The 20,052-nt window shown below is 38.7% G+C and overlaps 1 protein-coding gene across 4 annotated transcripts in view; it reads left to right on the top strand.

The window, feature by feature from the left end:
* The window catches only part of PLCB1 (phospholipase C beta 1), a 406,093-nt gene that overhangs the window by 167,002 nt on the left and 219,039 nt on the right, over positions 1–20,052 (top strand). The gene's annotated exons all lie outside the window — the stretch shown is intronic.

Raw genomic sequence — 20,052 nt, 5'->3', positions numbered from 1 at the left:
CTGTGTGTAGCTTAGAAGGACTCCCTGATAAATACGAAGTGCTTCCTGACTTTTCTGTTGGCATATATGGAATAGCTTAGAAATTGCAGTGTAAGCTGCAAAATAAAGATATTTTTAAAAAATGCTGTTTTAGAAATAGTAGTGCATGCTGCATGTAAAACTGAATTAGCCTTACTTTCTAGACTGATATTTGTGGATTATGCTTTAATGGCTCAATCCTGCAAGCTACCGAGCAAATCTGGCTTTATCCACTTACGGGCAGGCTTTGCTTTAGTGTGTGCGTGGTCTCCAGAAGAATAGGGCTGTTTGCACACTCATATGTAAGCTTCTGTGGAGTGTTTTTTTGATCTACTTAAGGCCTGAACATTGAGCCGTGAAGCTGAAATGCTTTAGTTATTTACCTCTTGCACTGCTTCTTTTCTCCTGCCCAAAGGGAAAATGAGCCACCTCACTAGACATAGGGACATCTAATATGATGTTGAGTTTGAAGTTTAACAGTAAGTCTTGATTACTGTTATTTCTAGCACTTTCTGAAATATTTCCAGCAGTCCCAGGATCAAGTAGGTGAGAGTTGGAGCTCTCACAGCTGCCTTTGTGTGCATCTATTTTACAGAGTCTGCCTCCTCTTCTTGGGATGTCTCGTGATTCTTGAGACATCAGTTAAAGTTTCTCTGCTGCCTTGAGCTTAGTGGCTATGGCCAGCTCCAGTCCTTGCCTGGAGCTTGAGGTCTGTAGTACCTTCTCTCCAGTCTGTCCCTCCCACCGCGCTGGTCTCACAGGCAGTCGTTTCAGACCTGTGTGGGGTACATTGAGACCAGACTCTGGACCAGTTTTCTGTAAAGTCTTGATGTCTTTGTCCTCAAAGTCTTATGTAACACTGCAAGACTCATCATTTTGTAATGCCCGAGATTATAGTATCAACTGAGCGATTTGATTCATTTAGACTTATCTTCCAAACAAACTTAAAACCCAAAGGGTGTATTTTAGGAGAGAGATTGCGTAAAGCACCTGTCTGAATGCCTTCAGCCAAAGGAAGAGAGTAGTCAGCAAAGGCTTGTTTCTGCCTAGGACGACTCCAAAGGTTCTTCTGAAGTGCAGCACAAATCTCAAATCTTTGCTTTTGTAGTTTGTGTTTACTCCTTCTTGCTTTGCTCGTCATGTATGAGGAGAAAAATTACTCCTTTCTCTGTTTATTCAGAAAAATTACTCCTTTCTCTGTTTAAAACCCCTTTTTATTCAGTTTGCGTTTCATGTGTCTCTGCTTTTGTCTCTCCTTTAACATTAATATCTTTGGTCCATATCTTCAAGTGCACTAATCCAGCTGATACTTAAGAAAGGTCGGTGGTTAGCCCTTGTTTTGCGGAGGCTGAGGTCCTACGTGTATGTTCCAGTACGGTGTTTTCTCTCTTTGCAAACAGCACAATAATGTTCAGTTCATGACACGTTTAATAAATGATAAAATACTGAGCCCCCACCCCGGTGAGGTTCCTGAGAGATGTAAGGTGTGGGAGGGGGACTGCAAGACTCAAGAGGACACTGAGTGTGGGCAGTGAAGCTGTTTCAGGTGCTAATCCTCCAGCTTTAGCACCTCCAGAGATGCCGAATACCCTTGCCCCAGCAGATGTAAATAAAAGCATTTCTTGGAGAAGAAAATATCAGCAGCTTGAGAGAGGGTAGGCTGGTCGGACTCTGCCCCCCATCTGTAGTTGGCAATTGGTAAACATATTGTATTAAAAAAAAATAGAAAAAAGTAAAAAAACTGAATTTGAAACAAAACTCTGCCTTTTATACTTGCACTAAGCCCCTCCTGAAGGCCCTTAAGGTACTCACCAGGGTGGTATTCAGCACAACCCCCCTCCAGGCAAGCCCCGGGCCCTCACAGCCTTCCCCGGCAAGCATGGCATCCTGGGGCTACACAGTAAATTCCTCCCCTGCAAAACCTGCGGCTTTATTTTGGCACAAGAATCCAAAAGTGGCAACCCAGGGGGAAGAAGAATTCAAATTCAAACTTCCCACACAGCAATACAGAGACTTACCACTGAGTCACCGAAGCTGCTTAAGAACATCATTATAATATTTGCTGAAAACAACATTCCTACCTGATAAAGCTGAAAAGTGTTCAGGCCATATAAAATTCAATTCTCTGTTTAAAGTGTCCATTTTCAGCCTTTTTTTTCCTCACTGGATTTAAGAGACATCTTGTATCTCCAGAAAAAGGGTTTTCAGCCAGGAGATGTAACTCAGATTTAGTTCATTTTTCAAGTAGGGTTATATTCTAGCTTCGGATGCTTGAGAAGAAAGAGTTACAAAGGGGAGCAAAAGGCTCTGTTTAACCAGAGGACCCTTAGTGCATATGTTCTTTTGAGAAGAAAAAATACTAGAGAGTGTTTTGTTCGCATAGGGTGAGATAGGATGTTCACATACATCCTATCTCATCCTATTATCACTGAATGAACTTCATATGAATCTAAAGGAAACATTTAAATGCTTAATTTCATTGTCTCTGAAGTTCTCTCTCAGGGGCTTGATTTATTTAACATGTTGGTTTTGTGTTTTGCTGTAAGAGACAAAATACAAAAATGGAGCAACATCAAGCATTCGCTGTTTTTCAGTAGTTTAATTGTGTTGTGCTAGAAGATCTGGGATGGTAATGAGTGATAATACTGAATTTACACTTATAAGTATCACTTGGGTGTTTGGGGAAAGAGCCAGTAGATCAGGAGACAATCACAAGTCAAAAAAAAGAAGAAAATTCAGTTTCATTCATACATTCAATGCATCTATGGCTAAAAGTCATCTGATATGAGTATTATCTGATCTGATTTGGAGATGTTATATCGTTAGTGCTTGAGGACTGACTTTTGATTAACTACTGATTATTCAGGCTCTGCAAAGTGTTATGCAGGGCACATGCAGTCCTCTTGATGCAACCAGAACTGTTGACCATGAGGATGAAACATGGCTGAATGCTACAGCTTCTGATAAATGCAGCGTGTGTGTGGCGTTTGGTGCTGCTCCTATGAATTAGGACTATCTATTACAATATAAAGAAAATTATCAAATAAATTATGAAATACTTTCATAATATCATAAGTACTTCTTCAAGAATTAAAGACTAAAATGTTCACAGGACTGATACTTTAGCTTTTAGGAAAAGTTCATTAATATGCCTATTTATTTTTCAGGTATGTATCTCTGAACATTAGAATACATAACACAGGAACTCAGGATTCTTAGTCTTAAGCCCTGGCTCAGCAAATTTTGATGTAGCTTTACAGATTTGCATTGTTGGCGTAACCCTGTATCACCACGCGAATAAAATCAAGCAAGGAAAAAGGAAAAGAAAAAAAAGGAAATGTCAAGGAATATTTTGACTAAAAGCATTAAGTATCAGTGTTCCAGGATTTGTGTGTTACTTTTTTTAAACTAGAATTACTATTACTGTCAACTTTGCTTGCTAGAAAAGCCCTTACATGTTAGTAGAGAGCTTTCTCCTGTTAATTGCCCAGTGAAGTTAATTCTGACTTACATGACTGACCTTTATATCTGAGGACAAAGACATCCAGAATTTGCATTCCACTTAGGACCGGATTCATTGAATCAGACTGAGACCTAATTGCACTCTGAATTGCAAAATACAGTCCTGTCTATGAGATGCTTTCATATCGCGGCCTCTTTATAATAACGTGTTAATGGCACGGTGCATTGAATTGATCTTGGTAATTATATTTCTGCAACTCCACAGAATCTTGCTGACTTTTTAGGTGATGCAAGGAGAGCTAATAGTGAGTAAATTTAAACTGTGTAGTAATAATTACATTGTTCCTGTATGCACCCGATATTTGTACTTTATATTTTTAAAACTGAAGCTCTGCAGTATTTTGTTCCTATCTTTTACCCCATGATTTCATATAATCTTCCATTGCAATAATGCTGGCAATTATACAAGTCTCTCCAGATCCCTAACTACGATCCCTACCTTTCCTAGGTACTGTCTTTTCTAAATGATTTCTGAAAATTTAAAGAGAATGTGTTAATAAAGCTTGGCATCAAATAACTGAATTTATTTTAAAAAATAAATTAGATCCATATTTCCTTGGATGTCTTGATAACAGGAATCATTCTCAGTTTGACAGAAGCAATGCAGCTGCAGGTGTGAAAACAGCTGCTCTGATTGGGTTTGATTTGGTCTGTTACTCCAAACTGTTGAGCAAATTCTTTCCTATTTAATATTTTGACAGCTGACCTACAGAGGACACAAAACCTCTGAGCATTTTGAATTTTTGAGTATGGAGATGAATGGTCTAATTACAGCAGAATTGTGATGGAAGTTGACTTTCCAAGTCATTAATTCTTAATTCTTTAAATTCTTTATCATCTATGTATTCTGTTACTAAAGAAAAAAGTAAGAGTTTATGTAGGTCACAAAACAAGTGTGAAAGCTAGAAGTGTCATTTTTATGTTGCTCGTTTAGCTACAATGCTGACATTTTCCCAAGAAGCAAAATGAGAATTATTTTTAGTACTTCATAATGTAACTAAATCGCATTGAAATTCCATAGAAAAAGTGTAAAACATTTTTGTAATGTAAGGAACATCTCCTTATTTCCTATGAAAAGCTTTTTGCAAGCGATGGAGAGCATCAGTACCTGGAGTAGATTCCTCTAATTCGCAAAATAGGCTTTGTCTCAAATTGGGGAGAATTTGGCATGCTCCCTCGTGATTTGGCTCTGTCTGTAATTCTGCAAGAGCTGGCTTTTGCAGCAGCTAAATTCAAGGAAAATTGTTACTCTGAAAAGTTGCATTAAAAAAATAAAATCAGTTGAACTGTGAAGAAGAAAAACCAGGTCCTATGTGGTATTAAATTAATGAATCTCCCTTGATTTCAGGGGTTATATTGTTGTTTATACCATCCGAGGGATTTCAGCCTGCAGTTTTTAGTTAGCAAACATTGAAATTTTTCTTATAATGGTATTATCTTAATCAAGCCATACATCTGTGAGAGGGGTGGTGCTCACACAGGGAGTAGCGGTAGTTGGGTTGACAATAATAGTGTTTTTATTGTTGAGGAACTGGATGCTTGTGTATCTCAAAACTCCTAAAGTAATTGCTCTTTGAATTATAAAATGATTGGTTTTATTTTTAAAGTGTCTTGCCTGTGCAACTCTTTGGTTGCTTTTTCTAAGAGACTCTCCCTTTTCTGTGTGAGAGAGAGAAATCAGTCTTCTCTTTTTTAGGGATTTACTGCAGTAACTATGATTTTATGTTTCTCATTCCTTTCCCAAAACCGTGTTTCTCCTTCTCTGTTAGAAACTATACTTTTGTGTGCTCCAGTACAAAATAAATTAGTGAACAAAACAAACCAGAAATTACCTAGAGGCTGGGCATTTTTATTTTTTATAAGTGTACTTGTAAACAAATCTTGTCTTCTGATGGAGAGACTTCTCGGGCAGCCCTGAGGAACTGCAGGTGCTGAGATGTCTCTGACCATACCGGACTGGTAGGGAAGGCACTGAGCTTGAAAAAAGTTATTTAGTAGTAGCAGTAGTACCGTTATTATCATTATGTTTTGGAGTGTGAGACCAGGATCTGATTGTCCTAAATTATGTCTAAAATGGTCAACTGTAGTACAGTGAATGTGTGCGGGAAGCGAACAAAATACCTGGAAGTTTTTAAGCTAGCAAATAGGATGCACTTTTTTCCCAGGGAGTTTCCTTGTAGATGTGTAGATATATTAGATGAAAGCAGTGCATGTTTAAAAGACTGTAGGTAGCTTGTTTTAGATAAATTTTGTCGAACTCAAGCTGCATTAGGGCATGTTCTTGGCAAGACAGTTGCCCTGCAACTGCTTCTATCCACCATAAATCTCCTGATGGACATTTCTATGGCATCCTGCAGTTAGTGACACTAACACGTGTTTCTCTATCAAATCTGAACATCAGTGAAGGGAAACACCTCTGGGTGAAATAGGCCATCAGCCACAGGGTGAGCTAATGTTACCTCCTTAGTGGTTTTTGGCTGTATAATGTTTGTATTAGGGAAAGAGCTGTTTAAATGTTCTGTTTGGTTTGCTTTGTCTTAGCTGTGAGAGTTATTTATACTGTTTTATGTACATTTGAAGGAAAGTATAATCTGTAAAGATAACCATAAAGGCAGCTTTAAAATAGCTGAAATATGGGAGGTGCCTATGCTCCTGTTGAAGCTCTACAAGTTTTCATCCTCCCCGTGATATATGATCAGGAAGTTAGATGTAGCTCTTAGACATAATTTGCTTCCTCTCAGACTAGGCAGATATCTATATAGATGAATTGTAATACACAATTTTCCTTAATCTATAACTTTTAGGGGAAAATCTTCAATCTTCAGTCAAGGTTAGAAAGGTCATATTTGTAGAGATTCGTCAGAAAATCCGTCAGTGGAAAAGTGACAGTCCATTAAGGCAGAATTAGAATTACAAAACCAGTAACACCGCTAAGAAAGTTTATCTCAACAGGAAAGTGCCACTCCTAGCACAGGCTAACAATAATAAATTCATTTTGTAGAAGAGGATCAAGAATTCACTACAGCTTAAGAGAATTGCTGTGTTGAGGCCATAAGACACATCATCCTGATTGCCATTTTGCCTCCTGCCTTTATTTTCTTTTGTTACAAGTTTCTTTACTAAGAACAATTAAAAATTGAACCCACTGCTTAGACTCTTGTTTTTCAATGGTTGAAAACAGAATAGATCTGTAGAAGCCGATGAGACAATATGGTAATAAGGAAGAAGTCATGTAATTGCATAGGTTTCTTCTGCTTTTATTACATGATTTAAATACTAAATTTGCAGTTCTGGCTCCCCTTGAATATCAAAATACTAGTAGCGGCAAGCAGATGCATTTCACATTTTGCCAGAATACAGTGCTACAGCAGAGGGGCAAATAGAAGTTTTCCTTTGTTTAATAACCCTAATGAAGTTTTACTCGAGGGAAAGAAATCAGTTACAACAGAAAGAATTATAAATATTTTTAAAAACTCAGAACATTAACTGGCACTCTTTTTTAAGGTACAAATTGGCACACAACATAAAAAACCTAAAATTGGTAAGGAGATACTAATTTTTTACAGCAAAGGGATGAACCCTGCCCTGGTAGTTTGGAGACCATATGTATTTTATATGAAAACTTCAGATAGCTAATTTGGAGCTTTTTTATTTGCTCATTTCAAATCGGTATTGTAGCACTGAATTCTGTTAAACTGCTTTGCAGTAGATCTTCCAAGAGGTTTTATTGATAACGGGTATTTTTTTCATCTCATTCACCATATGCTCCTGCTTTGCAGTTGCTGATTCAGCTATCTTTTGAGCTTAACATGTATCTGCTGTTCAGAATGGTCCTTCAACACAGAGCCATTGTAAGTAAGTAAATTTACAGCTGACAGTCTTGAAAGACAGCAGTAGTCTTCATTTTGAATGTGCAGAATAGGAACATAATGATTTAGCTTCCCTCTCATGCTCAGCATTGTGTTATGTTCTTCATGCTGCCTTACCCTCCTGTCTTATTAAAAATTGCCTGGTCAACTCGTCTATTTACTATAGTTCAAATAATCTATAAATTATCCTTTTTAATACTCTTGCGTCTCTTCAAAATTACTCCTTCAAGCTGTTTCCATAACCATTATGATGCACGATCAAAACTGCAACCCTTAAGGAATTAAACGAGTCTTGGTTAGGCAGTTTTGCACTGAAGAGGAGAATGGCTTGCATGCAATAAAGGGGAGAAGAATTATCCTGAATTACTGAAGCTTAAAACCAAGTTCTCCCCTAAGTTCGAAAATGTCTCATCATTTCTTTTGTGAAGGAAATAAGTTTCTGGACTCTCTCAGTCCAGTGAAGTTTAATTTTGAAGGTTGTGAAGTATTCTTGTTGATTGGGGATTTTGGCAAGCTGGTGCTCATATGGCATCAGATGGCACTTTTATAAGCACTTTGGAAGTAGACCTTGCAAAAATAAGCACCAAAATATGACCTAGTCAATCCCCCTCCAGGCAAATTACATGGGAAAAAGACGTTTTCCTGGGTCTGTTAAGGTTTCTGTGGGGTAGGACGCCAAATCTGTTAATTGTCACTGCAGGATTCTCCTAACTAGCAGCTGTTACCATATTCATTGATCCAAAACTTCAAATATCTGAATTCTGAGTAGGTACAAACTTTCCACTTCAGGCTCCTCTCAAACAATGTGTTTTCTTTTTTTTCCAAATTGTTTATACCTGTATATGGGATGCAGATTTTGAAAAAGTATGCTATGAAATTTGGTGGTTTAGATTCAGTTTGGAAGTAATTTCTTGCACCTAGGTTTCTAATTTGAAGATCGTAATTACAGAAAATAGGGTCATCTCTTGTAGAACATCTTTCGGGTTTGTGTAAGCAACAAGGTTGGACGAAGCATCTGCTGGTGGGTTTTTTTGCTGCCTTCAAAATTTACAATCTGAATTTTAAACTCTTTCACCTTTTTATTACTACTGCTAGAGCTCAGTAAGTCTGTACTTCAAGCTTTCTTCCTCTACTCAAAGTTATTTACTTTAATTCTTAAAATTAATGTAAAGGCTGTGAAGGAACTGGGGAAGATAAATATCTTATATTTTAAAACCTAGATCCACTGATATCAGAAGATACAAGAGAGTGTTGCTTACACCTTACATGTGTGCTCCTTTAGTAAAAATGCTGTCAATTTTGCAGGAGGTTTTTGTTACTGGTGATATTCAGATGTCTAAACAGGATAGTTTGTCAGTTATTCTCTTTTTTATTTTTAAACTTCAGCCCTGGACAGGTGACAGAGGTTATGTAGTTTTAATTGGTGTGAATTGTCAGTATGGTCAGGTAAGTAATGTGAAAATTAATTCTGCTTTCTTAGTTGCTTTGTATTGAAATGTTTGAAAATTTGAAGCTTGTGGAAAACAAAATGACTGAATGTTCCTGAGATGGGATAATTAAGAGGTCTTCAGCACGCTCCTTCTGTATTTATTTGCCAGATAGATGAGCAGCCGTGTAATCAATAGAGCTGTGTTGAGCTATTCTGCCTGAAGGACTGGCCCTCATGGTTTTGAATTTAATACGAACTGGTGAATCCTTTCAGTGTCCACAAAACTCAGATGTACAGAGCTTTCTGTAAATGCTGTCAGTCTAAAAATACTTCTGAAGAATCGCTCAGAAGATAATGTTACAAATATACACATGCCAACAATATTTAAATATTCTTTGTGTAGAAACTGAACTCCAGATTACACAGATCAGATCAGCTTTACCACAATTTAGGAAAATTTAAAATTTAAATTTTAAAAGCTAATTTAAAATTTAAAAGCTAATCGATTGAAATGGTTCAAAGTTTCAGTTTTGCATGTAATCATTAGAGTTAAGTTCTAGTGTCTGATAGTTTGAGAGCTTTGAATAATCTTGTGTGGATAGAAATACTTCCAACAGACATATAGGTAATTAAGAGAGAATCTTTGCACTTTCAGTACAGAAAGAAATTAAGCTCATTTCTTAGAAATTTGGGAGATCATTTGAAAGCAGGAATAACTTCTGGGAACTGGGAAGTAGTATTTCTGTGTTATTAAAATGAATGTACGTGGAGTGTTCTGTATTTTAGAGCCAGATAACCAAAGAAGTTGAGCTGGATTTGGATCTTCTTAATGTGTTATTCTTCTGGAGAGAAGGCTGTTGCTCAGAGCCATTGTCACGACACGTTTCTTATGAGTTACATCGGCCGTGATACTGAGGGTTTTGGGAAAAGGAAGAAAACAACAAGGCAGTTTTACCTGGCTCATGGTGCTAGAAAAAGGGGATTCTCCTAGAGCAGGTTGCTCTTCTACCGGGTGAGCAACTTCAGCAGGAGCCGGTGGGGGGGAATGTGTTTCTGTGTTAGCAGAAAGTGTCCTGGTGACTATGGGCTGGTCTGTATAATAGCAAGTTTTCCAGCTGTAGCAACTTTATGGTGTCGTTCAACAGGATTTACCCCCCTGATGCACACAAACACAGGTTTAGCCATGGTTTTATCTTGTCTTTTCTTATAGCTGTGATTGCTTTGAAATAGCGCAAGTTTTTATCTGTCTCACTCTGCCAAGGAAGTTTGAACTGAAAATCTGTTAGCTGAAATCTATAATTTTCTCTTTTTCCTTCACCCTCTCCCCCCTTTTTTGATTTCCCACATTTGACAATGCTGTGTATATCATCACTTTGAATATTTTACCGATAATGAGGCAATTTCTGCCTTGTTGGAAAGCTGTAATCATCTAGACACATCTTTAAAGGAATACATAGATGACACAGTGCAGAATGTGCTGTATCAGAAATTTATCTCTTTTCCAACCGCCTCAATTATTCTAATAAAAGATTTTACTGTCCCTGCAGACCTTGCATCCCTCATATCTATCATGGCTATAATTATATTAAATTTTCACACAATGTAGAAAAAATAATTCCCTTGTTCCCCAAGACCGTCTCTACCAGCAAATATAAAGGCGCTCTAGATACAGTCATGGATTTGTGTGCCCTAAGTCATAGGCTAAATCCTGAACTATAAGAATATAAAATATAGATGACCATACATGATTCAGCTTTAAATATCAGCCTTGTGTCAGCATGGGGCTGTGGGCAGTGTTGCTAGAGATACTATATTTGGATGAAGTGCAAAAATAAAGTTAATTTTTTTTCCAAGCCATGTTTATCTTTTCTCCCAAGAAATGAACAGAATTGTTCTCATAAGCTCACATCATAATATTTGAAAATCATCCATCATAAATATTTCTTCCTTGTGCAGTGGTTTCAGTTTGGTTTAAATTGCAAGCTTTTTAGAAAGATGACGGTAAAAGGGACAGTAAAAGAAGTAACATACTTCAAAGCAGTTTCATAAACACATTTAGTTAGTTTTAAATGTTACTGTAGAGATCTGAAACTGAAGCACCTTAAAGAATATTTTAAAGAGATGTGTTAATAGAAACAGCATAAAAATGGTTTCAGATATTGCATTCAGCCTGCTTAAAATTCTACCCGTGGTTTCAATTTTACCGTGTTATTTTCTTCCTATCTAAACTGTATCATCATCTGCTATTCCTATGTGTGCAGCACCATCAATATTGTTTTCTGCAGTATTATGCTTTAGCTCAATCCTGGCCCCATGGCGTAAAATTGTTGATTGTTTTTCAGAGCATGGAGCGAAAACTATGAAGAGTTTTCAAGGTATAAATAAAACATGCTGCTCATTCTTAGTTAAATGCCTCAGAAAGCCTCTTTCCAGTAGGCAAAGGGACAGGAGACTTCCTGAAACTTTAACTACTTTGATAACCAAAATGTCACTTTGATAGCATGTGAATTAGGTGGCTTTTCAGTTTGACAGTGATTCCCAGTTTCCTTTGTTTGAGGATCCCTAAACATTTTTCAGAGGAGTAGCATCCCACTTTGGAAACTGCTCCATCGTAAGTTAATATTTGACATGTGCTGCTTTTCGGTCACCATTTGCAGACATTTTGGAGACTGCCTTTAGTACTAGATGAGTCAGACGAACACCAGTAAGAAAGAAAACAAATCTTTTAGAGACTAGCTCTTTTGTTTTGCCATTCACATTCCTGGAGAAGTGTTATACAGTCTAGTACTTTTTTGTTTCATACAGAACTTTCTTTTTTATCTAAATAAAATAGTTGGATTTTTTTCCTATCGGTGAGTCACAGAAAACAGAAAAGAAGTTACCTAAAATGATACAAATATTGATGTGATTTTACTATTTTGATAGTCCATCTCTAGATCTTGAAATACCGTTTCTTAAATTGTATAAAAATCTTACAAATTTCTTGAAATTTTTCATGCACGGGAATTTTTCCCTATTTCTCTTTTTTTCCTGGAATTGGCTTGATAGGCAGACCCGTACTGCAGATGGAGGAGGGACTAGAAATTGGTTCCATTTGAGCGTGGTCAGCTCCTGTTACAACACGTCCTGCTTACTCCATGGCTGACCATGCTCTTAAGAGCTTTATCAACATGAACCTGTCACTTGAAGTCCATTATAGTCAATTGGTATGAGGCAAGTAGAAGAATTTCATTTACTTTAATCTTAAAACTCTTGATTTCTCATTTATTTTCTTATTCCAGTGTTGTCACTGTTTTAAACATGAGGCAGAGTTCTCCTATGAAGTTGTTTATTCCATCTGATTAACTGTTAATATCTTGGTTTTAAAAGCACTTTTTGAAGAGTAGTGCTTTGGTGCTCAGGAATGAAGAACACGACATAATTAGTGGTTATATAAAAACATATAAAGTTTGTTCTTATGATTAGTCACATAATTAATTTGGTAGACTATTCTTTTCCTTTCAAAATGCTTAACTGTAGAATATTTTCATTCCAACTTCTAATATTTTATTTACAAACTAAAAAGACAAATCCAGAAATGCAAAGAATGATCTTCATATTAAATTATGCTCTTTAGAGAACAAACAAACAAAAAAAACAAACTGAAGAATTACTTTGCTTGGTGATTCTTTAATGAGCTTGTAATATATACAGTACAAGTGATATTAATGAAATGTCATGTTACAGCTCCATAGCTATTTCTTTTCAGAAACCTAACAAGTCATTTTGTTTTCTTTTGGTTTTGTCAGTGGCAGTAATATCCTGATAAGGCATTTGTCTGGAAGCCCAGAGACTTCTCAAGGCTCGGTTTAAGTCATGGGCAGTGTTGCTGAGAGCTTTTGTCTTCCCACAGTCCCCATGATAAAAACCAACGGGCATAGTCTGTAAATTTGAACAGAGTAAAAGTGGGAGGCAAATAAATCAATTTTTGCCGGATGAAAAAGGATTTACAACTAGTAGAGAAATGTGCATTTTATTTCCAAGCTCCTTAAAAGCTGCTACAAATAATGAACGAACCCATCGTCGATGGGGCAGGATTTGACACCAGCTATGGTTTAGGAATGCTCAGTGGGGAGGGACTGCTGCTTTGAGGGACTCGCATCCCCTTAATTAAAGTGTTGTATCCTGACACTGCCATCCCTTTCCAATTAGGTAATAAGGGGACATGGTGAATTGTTGCCCACTCTTCATCTTGCTGGCGATGGAGGAACAATGCTAAGGCAGATCTGTAGGCTGGGAAGCTTATCATCCCCATGGCTGGTGAAAATCCTTTCACACGCTGCTGTTTGTAACAGAGACGGGCCTTTCCCTGTGTTTTTGAGACTAAATGCCAAATTCTTATTAGTGCTTTGTGGGTATTCAAATCTAGCTGCCGCCTGTTTTCCAGTTGCTAGACAGTTGAATAGAATAAGCTCTGAGTTTATTATCTGTTAGCAAAACCTGTGTTTTTACTTGTATTTCTATTGTTGCAGTTGCATAAACAGGACACAAGTATCTTACTAGGCTCTGTGTTGGCAAAGGAAGATAAACAGAAGTTTTATAATTTGTGGGGTCAAATATCAGAGGAAAGTCAGCCTTTCACTGCCTCTGCTGCTAATGCCTGGGCCAGATTCTTGACCTGCTGACTACATATAACTGGCCTGATAATTCAGAAGAAAACAGAGAGCCTGAGTGTTGCTCTGACTTTGTTCTCTTAGAAATTCCTCTCTGAGAACAGTAGCTCTTCCAGGACAGAAAACTAACACCCCTAGGTCCCTGCCAAAGCATTTCCCTCAATTACCATCCAGCCCATAGCAGTATGCAACCAGTTAACAGCAACATCAGCACAATACCTTGTAATGATGATATCTTTTTCTTTGGTAACATCAGCTTTCTTACATCTACCTCAAAAAAGAAGACCAGAACCTATCCAAAAGAGGGAGATATTTTTACTGTTGATATAATTAAGACAGGCTCAAAACAACTGTCCTAAATGGAGACTGGGACTTGAGGATCAAGTAGCGTTTCTAGCATTGCCAACGGAGGATGCTTTCGGAGCTCTGTATTTCAGTAGAGAGTCCAGGTGTTCACACACTGTACTTAGATATGTGATACATCCTGAAAGGTGTGATTCAGAGTGCCTAATTCTGGAAGGGTAAGTTCTCCATGTGTCCAAGAGTGCACGTAACCTAGGGACAATCTAGGTTATGTGCCTAAAACCAAGGCAGGATGAATTATCCCACCCCAACACAGAAGCTAGAAAATACATTGACTGTTCATTGGTTATTTAGTTGCTTGGAGAATTAACAGAACTTGCCACACATCTATATTTGAAAAATATTTCCAAGTAGTCTGGGTTTTCTTCTGAAGTAATTTCTGTTTAACTGTTTTCCTTTTGTAGTCGTCTTAAGCTAATTTTCAAATACCTATTTGGAAAGAAAAACAGCAACTGCAAAAACTCCCAAAAAATGCTAATCAGAAAAAAGCCTTCCAATCCTTATAAATAACATTTTTTTTGCAGAAGCAATATTCCTCAATGTGCGAACAACGGATCTTTTCTGCTCTTGAAGTGGTACACAGAGAAAGCAGGAAATAAGAAGTGCAGGTACAGTGGAGGGAGAGAGGAAAGACATTAAAATAAAATCAAAGAGATTATAGGAATAGCCAAGTTGTGAGCTGGGGCAGTAGTTCAGGGTCTGGGAGCAGAACTGTTTATTATCAGGTTGCAATGGCACAGGGGCAACTGAGAAGGTTGCATTTTGCGTAAGGCGAGGAAGAGGGAAGAGAAAAGCTTGCAGGGGTGTTTGGCAGCCAGGCAAGAGCTTATAATTGTTTTTGCCAATTGATCTGATAGGATTTTGGAAAGGATGTTGGAGAAAAGGCAAAAGACATTGAGTCTGGCTGTGAGAGTAACTGCGAGAAAAACTCAGCTGATGAAGCTCTGAGGCTAAATTCGGGACTGGGGATCGGGCTGCGGAAGGGTGTTGCTGCAGGGTGCTGCAAGAAAGAGACAGCGTCTGAAACCAAGAGCAGGAGAATTGGTGGTTTGTAACAGGGTGAGGAAGGAAAGCTGAGTGCACCTTTCAGTTTTTGTTGGCAGAAAAATATCCATATTGAGATGGCATAGGCGCAGTCAGGGAACTCTCACTCTGTGTTTTTTCCCTTTGCCTTCTGTAATCGTTGCTCTTTCCGCTGCAGCGAGTCTCTCCTACCTCAGAACTAGAACCTTTACCATCTTTGTAATGTACTGATATTCTCTCAGAGCTTACCATGTATGGAAACGATGCCTGTAGAAACCCTGTTTTTTCATACTAATCTTGACATTTTTATGTCTTCATACATTTTGTCTGACTCCAGTGTAATTGTCAGGAATGTTCCCAGTATCGCTTTATTTACACATGTATTTGAAATGTCTGAATTAATTTAAATCTGAAAGATCCTTCTGTATCATACACTTCTGGAAATGAGCCCTAAAATGTGTTTTTTTAAAAAAATCCCCAATGGAACGCCGTGGATTCATCCCGCAGTTGATAAGGTATATCCTGCAAGGCATTTAAGGCCCTCAGTTCAAATACATTTAATTGCACTATACATTATTATTACGTTACTAAGTATCAGCATCTTTATTATTGTCCAGTGACCTTCAAGTTTCCACAGTTTGGCATATATGGTCCTATTAAGTCCATAGGGAAACACGGGCCATATTTTCTGTTCCCATAGCCACTGATTTGCCAGCAAGTTTCCGGGCTGCACGTAGCCAGGATTTTAGTGTCCTTTGGGACACAAAGAGCCAGGGTGCTCCTCTGCTTGGAGAATTCAGCCATAAGTCACTGACTAAATTACTTTTTGCTTGATCCCCGTAAACCTCATGGCATTATGAAGGAGCTGCCATTCCTTTCACCACCTCTGCACCTATTCTAGCACCTCATTATGGGAAGAAAAAGCCCAGAGAACTGTATATAGCCCCTGCAGGTGTGAGGGACTGGAGGAGGGAGAGGAGAGGGAGGTGTTGAGATGTATGTGTTTATAAAACTAGTCCTTGGGAGGTGCTGAAGACTTTCTGTGGTGGGCATCCCATACATACGTGAGAAGAAACCAAAATGCACTGCTGAGATGTGCAGACCAGGAGAGAGGCAGCAGGCACAGCTCAGCAAAACGGACCCTGAGGGTGCCTGACCTCTTGGTTTATGTGCCCTTGTCTGATTTTCTCCACTGCTTCCCTGGTAGGAGTTTTGCGCTGTGCAATTAAGGAACAAGAGAGGAAACGCTTGTGCTGTGCTGACAGATCTGCAGTGCCTGATGGCGGGTAGGCTGCTTCCTTCTGCCCTAAACGCTTTTAATGACCTTCCAACATGAGGTCGTTAGCTGCAGGGAAGAGAGACGCACCAATGACTGCGTTCCTGTGGATCAGTTCAGCAGCACATATGGCACAAAGAGACTTTTGGAAAAAACCACACGGGTATCATTAGCACAAGCTTTAGAAATACCTTCATCAGCCTGCAGCTCTGCTGGGTATTTCATTGAGGCTGTGCACAGCAAAACTCCTCTCCTGGTTGTCACAAGCTGTCAGAGGTTGCTGGTGAGGAGAAGGTACAATTCACCCTTGCCCAGCCAGACTGCGCTGCTCATTTCTTCCTGGCAGCAGGCAGAGACATCCATTCCCTTTCCCGCCTTCACTAAGTGACAGCCGAAGCAGTATGAAAAGTGAAGGGATGTATTTAGTGGATATTTTCTGTAGAATGAAGTTGTGCAAGCTTTGCTTTATATTTTTCTTCAGGAGATCAAAAATTACTACTTCTTAAAGGTCTCTGTACTAATAGTATTTATTTTTTGTTTTGGCAGCATCGTGTCCTGCAGATTCAATATTACCACTTTGTGGCACTTCCTTGGTAGTTTGCACCCCTTCTAACTGCTGGCAACCATAACGCTTTCAATATATAATAACTAAGCAAGGTAGTTTTCTAAAAGAAAATAAGCAGATGTCAAGGTTACGGTTGATCTTGGGACGACAAGTCCCTGGTAATAAGCACTTTGTTCAAAAAGACACTCAATAGTTCCGCAGGAAATTTTAGCATTAAGGCTTCTGTCGTGAGTCACAAAAGCTATTGTTTTATCTGAGGCAGTCAATCTCAAAGCCGTGTTATTTCCAGGGCACGGCACAATTGGGCTGTAGTTTATTTGAGCGTTTCGGACTCGGTGCAGTTGAGAGGGCTGAGGACTCCTTACGGTTGTCATTTCTAACTGCCACCTTCTCCGCAGTCGTTATTTGCTGCATCACTTTTTCTCTTGCACCGAACCTTTCATTCATGTAAACTAGCGTGATTTTTGTAGGTACAATTTTTTTTTATGTCTTGTGTCTTTTTTTATGTCATTATATTGCAGCCATTTTTATTACATTCAGAAGTGCCCAGGCTGGTGTTTGGGGGGTATATGCGTGCACACTCAGAGCCAGGAAAGCTTTCACCTCCCCTGCAATTCAGAAGCAGGACAGACACTCTCAGCAGTTACCTTGGAAGAGCCTCCTCGTTGTCTCTCCATTTCTTCCCACACATTCACCCATGAGCTGCCTCCTCTCCGTGTCTTCTTCCCACTCCCAGCCCAGAAAACTTGTCATGCTGTGTGCATCTCAACTCCCACACAGCCACAGCTGCCAGCTCCGCGTCCCCTGCACTGCCGACGGCAGCATCCCATCCTTCCTCCGGCTTCCAGAGCGGGATCATTCCTTTGCAAACAGAGCAGTCTCTTCTGCTAGTCACAAGCTGCGCAGCCTCCCACCCTCCAAACACACTAATGCTGGCATATATATTTTGTTGGGGTATTTATGAAGTTTGTTTGATCTGTCAGAATCAAAAAGAAACGTGAAACAAGCATTATTTGTCTTCTTAGGAAACATCTACAAAACATTTTCCATGTTTTGAAAGCAAATATTTAACAAGACACAGTTTGTTTTGCTTATTTGATTTTAATGAAGAATTAAATCCTGAAAATTCAATAAAAACTATGAGAATTTAGAAAAAACACCAAAAGGATAAAAAGACATTTTTCATTTAAATAACTTTTGGACAAAGCATTTCAGCCAGTAGCAGTTTAATGTGTTTTCCCAGATTTGGGTATGGAGCTATGACAGAAGAATGGGGTTTTAAAACCCTCAACTGGGTGTCGTAGGAAAGCTAATTTTAGGAGAGTAGACAATTAGGTATAAACAGATGGGGTACACACTGTTTTCTAACGGATGATTTGGCAGTCAAGAAGGTGGCATTTTATAATATTCTCTGGGTTGGAGTAGCTCTTTTTTAGTATAAGAACCCTGTGCATGAGTGTCCATCTTTAACTTAACCACCAGATTCTCACCTGTCCTGTAATGGTATAAATCCAAAACCTGAATATAACTGGATTTGCTTTGGATGTAATCAGTGTGATGGGAAACTGTTGGACTCCTGTCAGAGTATGACAATTCGCCTTTACCTCTGTCCCCTTCTTGTTCCTCTGAATTATCCCTGAAACAAACTTAATGAAGATCCTCATTCCCATATCCCTAAAACAAACTTTTTATGAAGATTCCACATTTCTCCATGAACTTTATCTGTGCTTTGCTGTCCTTATTATGTTTTTCTTTCCTAATGCCCCATCTGGACCTTCCCAGTAGCCCTGCAAGCTCATCTCTCCCTTTCTGTCCCCAGTGAACCTGGAAAATGTGCTGCTCCTTCCTCTCTGCAGCTGCCTTCCCTGTCACTAAAGTCATTGCTCCTTAGGCTAGAGACTCCCAGTTAACTCAGATTTGCTTTATAGACCATGTCTTTTAGACCTTGATTCATTCTTCTTGTTGTGCTTGGACTGTCTCCTGTTGGTCCCCATCTCCTTTGAAGGCAGTGCCCAAAAGCAGATGCAGGTTTCCTGTCAAGCTCTTTTACCTAGAGCTGAGTGGGACCAGATCTTTCAGTCTCATCGGGCATGCTGATGCACACATGCCTTACTGTGTACATTCATACAAATAGATATTGTCTGGCTTTTCACAGCAATGTGATTACCTCTGATCTCTGATCCACGTTTTTTTTTTTTTTTCCCCCATTCTGTATTCCTGCGATTGTCAAGCCTAAATGTATCACTTTTCAGTGCCCTGTGAGTAGCACCCTAACTCTCCAGACCATATCCCTAGTTACTAAGGATGGGTTTGAGTCTACTCCATGCCTCAGGCCGCTCACCATCCCTTCAGGCTTCATGGCACCTGCAAATCAAATAAACATATTCTGTATTCTGCCATCCCCATCATTAGGAGGTGGCTGTTGCTTAACAGTAGCAAAACATCCTTCTGAAGGAAGAGGAGATCTGAGAATTTAAAAACAAATAGGCAGCACAGTCTGTTCAGAAGTGATCGCTGCAGATTTGTCATTAACCATGTTGGTTTAGGGAATCGTTCTGAGGAAATAACTCAAAAATCTGCCATCCATTTATTTACAGCGATTTGCTATAGGTGTACCTGTGGCAGATGAACTGTGAGAAAACTGGATTAGGATTGTCTTTTAAAAGTTAGTGAAATATCAGATTTGCTATTCTGTGGGGAGTTAGGCAAATCTGATTCTTTTTCCATCTTGACTGGAGGAAAAATGTAAGAATGTATATATTAAATTTTCATATAGAAAGTTGAACTACTTTGTCTTTGCAGTCTCAGTTTATTAGATAGATTATTTCACCATTGACTGATCTGAACATGGAGCTTTAGTCTGCTAAAATGAATCAAACTGTTTAAACTTAATTTGTTATGAAATTATACCTTAGGAAAAAAAATATTTCTGGAGCCATAGTGATGTTAGGGGTTACCAGCATGCTCTCAGATAATATCATAAAATGATTCATTCTGAGTTTCTTCTGCTATTAAGGCAAAAAAATAGCCCACTGATATAACCCTGTTTCCCACACAGATGGATTTATGTGTTTGGGGTTTCCTACAAAGTCCACTGAACGAAATAGATACCTTTTGAGATAAGTAGTCTGAGAGTAGGGCCTCTAGTTGAAAATGTTGAGACCATTAGTGAAGTACGGATTTATTTGACTATGGGTGTTTATGATGAGAAAAAGCTGCATCCAGCACTTCTTTTTCCCCATTTTTGTTTCTCTGATTCAGACTTCAAACTAAAATTGATGAGAGAAGGTGACCAACTGTGCTTGAACATAGCTTTGTAACTCAAATTAACATCT

This window comes from Strix uralensis, chromosome 3, assembly GCF_047716275.1.
Source record: "Strix uralensis isolate ZFMK-TIS-50842 chromosome 3, bStrUra1, whole genome shotgun sequence".
Taxonomy (NCBI): Eukaryota; Metazoa; Chordata; class Aves; order Strigiformes; family Strigidae; genus Strix; species Strix uralensis.
The sequence above is the reverse complement of the archived record's forward strand: the minus strand, read 5'-3'. Positions and strand labels throughout refer to the sequence as shown.